Genomic DNA, 9313 nt, shown 5'->3' on the forward strand with positions numbered 1-9313 from the left:
ATCAAGCCCACAATCCAGGCATATGCCCTGACCAGGAATCAAACCATGACCTCCTGTTTTATAGGTTGACGCTCAACCCCTGAGCCAGGCCAGCCTGGTATAACGTGGATTCTTTACAGGGTCTGACACACTAAAATATAAGTTGCTGTTATTATTGATATTACAGAGTTTGCAGAGTTGGCTTCCTCCTTTGGTCTCTTGGGGTTTTTACTTATCTTAGCATTCTGTCTACTCTGCTGTTGTTACAGTGTCAGAGGTTGTGGCAGTGGTTGGAGGAGCTGAGTTCTGCACGGGTTCCAGGCCTCCTTCATAAGGTTTCCTTCTCTTAGTTGGTATCAGTGTAATCTTTCCTTGTTATGAATTGAGGTAATCATTTACACAGGTCTTTGGCCTCTGAGTTAAAAAGTTTGTCCAAGGATCCACTCATTAAGCCACTTAAGGACAGCTATAGTTATGTTCTCCACTGTCTTCCATTTCATATAGAATGAAGTCCAAACTACCTTCTGTGGCTCACAGAGCCCCCGTATGACTTCTCTGGCCTCTGCCTGCTGTCCTGGTCCTCTTATAGTCTCCCTCTTGCTCATTCTGCTCTGGCCACACTGGCTTTTCTATTCCTCCAATAATCCTAACGCTTTGCTGTCCAGTGCATTGGCACTTGTGGTTTTCTCTCTTTGGACAGCTTTTCAATTTTCCTCCTCCCCTTCAGGTCTTCTCAAAGCTGGTTACTTCTTGCTATTCTGGTCTCAGTTCAAATAACCTATTATCAGATAACCATTCCCAACCCTTTAATCTCAAGAAGGTCCTTCACCCTGCTCTTTCTCTTTCACATGATCCGGCTTTATGTTTTCACCACCTAAAATTCTTTTGTTTACTTACCTGTTCACTTATCTGATACTTCTTTGATACCTGCTTTTTCTGCCATTCACTAGAATGTAAGCTGCATCATAAGGGCAGGGACCTTTCTTGTCGTACTCAAAGCTGAGTCCCCTGGAATCTAGAAGAGTATCTAATATGTTGTAGCACTTTATAACTTCTCATAGCCTTGGTGGCTTAAATACCAATACTTCCATTAAAAAAGAAAATTTTAAAGTTTAAACCAGCATGCAAGTAAATGACTTACAATGCAATTATGTTTATTCCTCTTTTGTGAAAGCATTTTATTTTTAACCCAGCATTTAGCTATCTACTATTTTGTTTTAGACCACACCCAAATTTATTGGCATAAAACAACAATTCATTATTCCTTACCATTCTGTGGGATGGCTGAAGCTCAGTTGGATGGTTCTTCTGCTAGAACCTTGGAAAGGATGGGGCTGGAGCCAAGCTAGCTTCATGCATCTTCTCGTGTGGCCTCCTCCCTCTGTCTGAGAAGTTGGACTTATTTAATAACGGCCAGCTTCCAAGAGAGAGTAATTCAAGCAGGCAAAATCACAAGCTGTGATCTCTTAAAGCACAGCGTCACTTCTGCCACATTCCAGTGGTCAGAGCAGTTATAGAGCCTACCTAGGCTCAATAGGAGAGGAGATAGATAGATAACAGGAGTGCCAAGTAAGGTAGGGCCATTTCTACTTCACCACAAGAGTGATCTTTTCCTGAGAGAAGAAAAAGCTATTTTTTTTAAAAAAAATAGCATTTTCACTGCAGTATGCTAGACACTGGGAATAGGAGAGATTCACTGTATGTGGGAGATGTGGCATGTAACTCAGGGCTTGGAGTAAAAAGGCTTGGTCTTTTATCTATGACCAATGTTTTTTTGAGGCTTGACAGATACTGAGAAGTTTATATCCTACTTTGAACTTCTTGGCTAAAAGGAATTGGTGTTTGGGTTGCCCCAACCTGCAATGATCATGTAGTATGTTATGAAAATGGAAAATATTTCATTCTTCCATTCTGGGAAATTAAGAATCTAAATATTCTTATAAGATTTTAGTGACTCTTTGAAATGTCTTTCATATAAGCAAGACTCAATTCTCCATTTAGTATAATTGAATCCTACAGTTAACTGTTATGCATGATTTTAATCAATAGCTTCCGTTTTTTCTCTCATTAAATCTTTTATCAGAGTTGCTAACTGTTCTCAAGGAGAATTATTCAGTTTTTCTCCCTTTCCTGCCTATTATGGGTTTTATGTGCAAAGGCACAGTGTGAGGAGGAGAATGGAGAGGGGCAAGGGACCCAAGTAAGCAATTACAGACAGTCCTCGGGTTACATCGGTCTCGACGTACATCGTTTTGTGGTTACGTTGCCATCTCCCATTTATTTATTAAAAAAAAAAGTTCCATCATTTCAACGTATGTACATATGTGCTTTATGTTTTTATTATTATTTATTTACCACAAGTAAAGGTCAGGAATTGTTATATTTCTTTTAAATTTTTTTTACTGTTTCACTTCATTACTGCTGTGTATGTGCTCCACGTGAGTGATGTAGGTGGGTTCCGACTTAATGTGAAAATCACGTTACGTTGTGCCGTAGGAATGGATCTCTGATGTAACCCAAGGACCTACTGTATTTGCAACAAAAGCATCAAATTACTAGCTCTTATCTAATGTCCTCGAAAAGTTTCATCTACTTCTTTGATACCTGCTTTTATCTAGCCTCCCAAAAGGTCTCATCTTCTTCCTTGGATTTCACCACACTGGTAGATCCCAATTTATTTTTCTCTCACCACTTCTATTTCTTAAGCTCTGGGGGTTCATTTCCAAATATCTAAGAGACACCAGCATGCTATATAGTCACCTTAATGTGCCCCCCTTCAAGCCTGTTTTCTTTCAATATTCCACACCTCAATTAATGTCATCATCACCCACTAGTCATCAAAGTCAGAAGCACTTAGTCTTCCTCGACTCTCCTATTTATTTTTAGTTTATATTTAAGGTGGACTTTTCCAACCCTGCTGAATATATCTTGGGTCTTTTTCCTCTTCTCTATTCCCACCTGAACTTATTTAGTTCAGGAATTCATCTACTCTTGCTCACAAAATGGCAATAAAATGGTCCCCTGGCCTCCAGTCTTACTTTCTCTTAGATATCTTCTATAGCTTTGTCAGAATTTCTTTAGAAAAGCTAGTCATCTACTTCTTCTGATTCCTCATCAATCTCTGTTGCCCCTGGATAGAGAATAAACACTTCAAACCACCCAAGGTAATTTGTAACCTTACCAATGTCTTACTTCCCAGGCTCCAGCTCGAGCCACTGCTATCCACCATCTCACAAATCTTTTTGCTTTTGGTTCCAGAAACTTCAGGCTCTTTCATGGGTCCATGCCTCAATATATGCTGTTCTTCCAACTGCTCGGGATCCCCTTCTCTACCATATCTGTGTGTTGGACCCAATTCATCCTGTAAAACTTATCTCAGTAGCTTTAAAATGGCCCTTTGAAACCATTTGAGAGCTTTCACCATTATCTCCCAAATAAAAAGATATTTCCTCATTCATGTTACATTAGTATTTTTATTATAATTTATTGGCTTACTTTTTGAATTCCCTGTAATTCCTCTTTTGCTAGTGTTTGGCAAAATTTGAGTTGGGCAGTGTCATTAAATGTCTAAGTTTAAATGAAGCATAATGAAAGTATTAATTATAGTAGCCAGAATAGTGTCTGGCACTCCTTATGCCTTCCCTTCACTGTGATGAGTATTTTCTCCTCCACCAAGTAACTGTAAATTCAAACCCACAAGAATCACAATCAAACTGCTCCTGAACAATTGATATAGTCCCACATAATTTCCCTCCATAAATGCTAATTTCATGAATCTTGCTTTAATTTGGTTTGAATCTGGTTAACATATAGAGTTATTGATAAAACTATCTTCAGTTTTCCCTTTCCCCTCCTTTCTTTTCTTCTATGCCAATAATTCAATCACCCACATTTGTCTTACCCGTGGCCGATTGAACCAATCAGTATTGTTTATCAAAGTCATTATAAGTGACTTTATTTTTAGCATTTACAAAATTTTCAGTCCATTTCCAGAACTCATAGAGGTTAAAAAAGAAAATCAGTTGGTTCAAGTTATTTTTCTAAATTACAAATTTATTTCCTTTCTATATTGCAGTATAAAGCAATTTGTTTAACATACCTAATTTTCCAAGGATATGAAATTTGGTTAAATACTAAATATGCATTTTTGGCTCTAATTCTGATATTTTAATTAATAATTTTATTTTACTTTAATTAAACTTAGAAATTTGACAGTATTGCCCAACAAACTGTAGAACATAAGCAGAATGGTAAATACTGGATGCCAATGTTGATTTCCTGATAAAAGGGACATATTGCTGATGCCACACATTTTCCCCATTCCTTCCATCAGTGCAGATGTTCTTGTAAGATCTGTGGCAGCCAACTTTCAACCATGACAGGACAAAACAAAAGATGCACAGAAGTGCTACCCTTGACATACTTGAAGAGCTCAAACCAAAATAGCAGCTGTGTACTTAATAGCTTTTGCCATGTGAGAAAAAAATCCCTAACTTGTGTGTTTTGTAAGGGTGTGGAAGAGATGGGGTGTTCCCACAAAACAAGTCTGAAGAAAGGAAAGAAGGCTATTTTAGGTAAAAAAAAAATTGTTAAAGCAGCTTGATTTAATTGAATCTCATGTTGGCTTTATTTATTTGCTTTCTTGTTTTCATGCCTCTTTCCTTCTCTCAACTTAATGTTGGCTACCTTGAAATTAACTGGCTTGAGTGGGAGGACCACACCCTTAATTGGATCTTTCCCCACAGTCATTTCATTTAACAAATAAATTTTACTGGGTTTTTTTTCTTCAAAGTCTTTTTAAATGCCACATCTTACTGTGTCTAAGAAATAATTTTGGGTGTGGTTACTGGTATCCAGAACATGGAACTGACTGAAAGCAAAATGATTAGACATTTACTGAGTATTTGAGGCAATTGACTTCCTCAAGAAACACAGCACTAGTTTAGAAAGCCTTTGACTGATTATGACAATACAGATATTGGAACCAAATTATTCATGAGTAGAATGTAGCTTCAAAGATTTAAGAGCCTTCACGGGGAGGGGCGGGGGAGGCTCCTCAGTACCCATTTTAGATTGGTATTCTCCCAGAGGACAGAACAAATGGCCCAAAGAATATGGGCGAGGGAGTTCCTCACAGAGAACAGAATAAAGATTAAATCAAGTACTGTCCCCATACCAGAACAGGGGGCTAGCACAATGTCTTCCCAGTGACAACCGTATGTCTCCCATTCTTCCTCTTTCTGAATGGGATGTTTATTGAAGTTTGCTTGTCCTTGGTTCCACCATTGAATATTGGGTATATGCAGGGAAGGGAGAAGCAGAAAACACATCATTTTAGCCAACTGGTCATCAAACAAAAAGGAATCATTTATGGACCTGATGGAAGGGATTGAGCATCACCTGCAATCTTAGGCTCTATGACTGGAGAGGACTTTGGGTTGTCCTTCTGGGAGGAGGTAATGTGATCTATGTGTGGGAAGAAGATCAAATGAATATTTGCTGACTAGAGTGTGGAACTGGCAAAGGCTGGAAAGATACCAATTTGCTTTCATCCTCTCGGGTGCACAAAAAAAATTCGATTTTTCAGTTAGCCTTGTATTTAGAAGTTGGAGAGATCCAGCAAGAGGAACTTGAAAGGGGGGTTGTGTAATACAAAAAAGAAAAGTTGGAGTCATAAGTTATGTGACTAGACATGGTCCTGGCAGTGGTATGTGGGTAGAAGTGATTTATGCCAGTTCTATGCTTGGCTTCTAAAACTCTCTTGTATAATCTGCCACACCATCTTGTCTCATAAACTTGCTGATTGGATGGATGAAGTGGTAGATTCCAAGGAGACTGGCAGATAGTGGAGCCACACAGTAGAAGAGGTCAGCTGGAGAGCATGCTGCTCAAGTTGAACAGTTGTACAGTGTTAGGGTGATTGCATAATTTATTTCCCAAATCACGGCAGTTTAAAGAGTCCAAGGGGGTGTTATTAGTAATTGTGCCAAGACAATAGGCATAGACCATGACTGTCCAGGGATATTTTGATGTATGATGGTCTTATTTATTGTAGGAGTCTCTGGTATGGAGTAGGCCAGTTTAAAGAGTTTCTGGGAAAGAACCTGACAAACTGAAGAGGCAGAAGTTGAATGTCTGACAGAAGGCATTTCACTGCCAAGAGAAAACTTCAGACAGGACCAAATAAGGAAAGTAGCCTTTGCCCCTTTATCTGTAATTCCTCATCCCCACCCTGACCCTGGAGAATTTAGAAGGAAAATATTGAGTAGGAAAAGAATGCTGAAGAGAAAGTTAGAAAAACATTAAAAGACATAGACCATTTCCCCGTTGCTGTTTTGCAAAGTCCAGATCAGGTCTATATAATGGAAAAAAAACAACTCTGAATTAGATGAGAGACTGGAGTTTTTATTAGATTTTTAAAAATCAGAAAATGAGCCCTGGATGGTGTGGCTCAGTTGGTTGGAGCATCATCCCATAGACCAAAAAGTCAAGGGTTTGATTCCCAGTTAGGGCACATACCCAGGTTGCAGGTTTGATCCCCAGTCTGGGCAAGTAGGTGAAGCAGCTGATCAATGTTTCTCTCTCACATCAATGCTTTTCTCTCTCCCTCTCCCTTCCTCTCTCTTTAAAATCAATAAAAACATATCCTTGGGTGAGGATTAAAGAAAATCAGAGAATGAGGGTCTTTTTCCTTTTAAAGTAGCTGAAAAAATTATAGGATCTGTTTGAAATAGAACAGTAATAAAAGCTAGCGTTATATAATAAGCTTTATGCTATCTGAATACTGTTCTAATATTTATGTTAGTTCAAATATACATCTTAGTTTAATATATTATATTAACTAGCATATATATATATTCTAATTAATTGTGGGAGCTGGAGCTGGGATTGATACTCTGGTGGTGTGGTTCTCCGGGGTCTGAGCTTTCTAGTATTCCTCTGTATTTCCTCCTTTAGCTGAACTGCCTATGCAGAGAGCAAAGGTAGTGGAGAAAAGATAACTGCTTTCTGACTGCACTCCAATGAGTCCCATTAAACTGCTAGACATACGTAAGAATGCAGTGTCAGTCAAGGATCAGTGATAACCATAAAACTGAAGAGAAAAATGATAAAACTGAAGAGAAAACTATAAAAATGAAGAGAACAAATGAGTGTCCAAGTCTGAGCCTGTTGAGATGTTTTCTGCTCATTAGCATGCATCTCTATAGAATGGGGAGAGGGGATGACAATGGGATGTTGTGAGACTGAAGAGCTCGAGAAGAGAAACAGGGAAGTTGAAGAACATTGTGTCCCTGGAGCCAAGGCTTACAAGGGGAAGAGTCATCCATGTAATAAGAAAATAAAAAGAATGCTAGTACAAATAATCCTAAATAGAGCTTTTGTTGGTTCTCTCTTTTATTTTTTAAAGGAAACAAATTTTGCCTTGTTAAAATCAATTTCCTGCCCATAGAATTTTAGTTTCCTTAGCCTCAAGTGCAAAACTGACAGTCAAGTTCAAAATGAAATATCCTTTTCTTGCAGGGCCTACCTCAACTAGACTGAACATTTGGCTGGACCTTAGCTGGGTTACATCTTGCAATGTTGAATAATTCTAATAAATGCAGTGCTCTCTTGTTTTATTACAAATAATTTTCCTAACTTTCATAGTTCGTAATTGTGGGCTCTTCAAAAGAAACAACAGGGTATCGGAGATTTTTCCTGATAGGGATAAAGGTAATTGAGAACAAATCCAGATTTTTTTCCCAGTGAAATAAATTCAATGTCACAAGTTTGGGTCAGAAACCAGGTTTCTGACAGCGGGTCCTGGATGTCTCTGCAGCTTCCTCTTTGCATCAGATGGCAGAATCCACTTGGCTTGGCCCAGATGCTTTCCAATCCGTTCAACTGTTCTTCCCATTCCTTCTCCCCTTGCCAGCCATTGGTTGGATTCTACTGAGGTGTTAGAAAGTCTCCGAAAATGTTTGCAAACCATTCACTGCATCCTATTAGACCAGGGAGAGGATAAAAAGATGGAGGCGCTGTCTTATGAAGGTGAAACTGCCACAAACTAAGATTACACTGGTGAAATACATGTTTGTTCTGTTGGGAGTGTGAAATGACAAACTAGAGCAAATGAGCACTGATCAAACACATTGTGCCTACCCTTCCTTTTCCCTTTCTGTGTTTTCAAATATCAGGCTGACCTTGTCTACCCTCACTCTGAGGAAGATAGCCTCCTTTCTGGGTGGCTTTAAGGTGATAGAGTTTAAGCTCTTTATTTTTATTTCTTTGTCCGCCTCTCTCTCCCTAAATTACAGATATAGTCAGCAGGGTTTTGCTTTATTGCTTTGTTATTCTCTATTTGGAGCAAGGAACACAAACATTTCCTTCAAGTCCTTATAAGTATTTATTGTAAAGATGCAGACTCACTGTGAACCTATTTTCTTCCCCCTTTTTGTAGTCCAACCCCACCCCTGAGAAAGAGCCTGTGGTAAAAGACGGGGGATGGCAGACGGTCAGCTATATCCATTTCTCATGAACTTACTACGGTCCTGGTTTAGAGGCACCAAGTCCACACCCTGAAACCTAGTTGATTTAGTGTCTACAGACTTCTTCTCTAAGTCTCTATGCCCTAGAACGCTTAGTTCATCTATAATAATAAAAGCATAATATGCTAATTAGACCAGATGTCCTGTTCTTCCAGGCGTCCTTCTGGACAACCTTCCAGACAAAGCCGGGGCTGTGAGGGAAGCCTGGGTCCCAGGTGCCAGAGGGAAGCTGGTGCCAGCAGCCAGGGGGAAGGAAGGCCTACTCTTGCATGAATTTCATGCATCGGGCCTCTAGTATCATTATAATGGTTAAACTATAATATGAGAAAAGTGCTAATCTTTAACCATAGTAGAAGACATTATCTGAGAACATACTGAACTTAATTCTTCTGGTGCCTGAGTTGCTCACCCATCTTTTACATTCCCCAATATATCCTCAAGAAATTTCAGATTCGCTGTGTAGGCATCTTATTTGAGTAGTCTGAAGAAGGTATTTGAAGAACAGTTCAAGCTAGCCAGGCCTTATCATAAATATCTAAAGGAGTTTTTTAAGGAAATAGGTCAATTTAGTAAATTTACTAATTCTTTCTTCTTAATTGAACAAATTCATGCTTTTATGCATGCAGACAAAAATCTATGCAGAGTTTGTGAGTTCTGAGCTCTGATTAATTATATGGGGCTTTGTCTCCATTGACTCTTCAAAATGCCATATTCTGAACGAGGATCAGGAGGATGACACAAAAGATGTCTGGGACATCCTTTTTTAAAGTTGAACATTTTATAATGATTTAAGTGTAAGCAAATCA

Source organism: Myotis brandtii, unplaced genomic scaffold, assembly GCF_000412655.1.
Source record: "Myotis brandtii unplaced genomic scaffold, ASM41265v1 scaffold38, whole genome shotgun sequence".
Classification (NCBI taxonomy): Eukaryota; Metazoa; Chordata; class Mammalia; order Chiroptera; family Vespertilionidae; genus Myotis; species Myotis brandtii.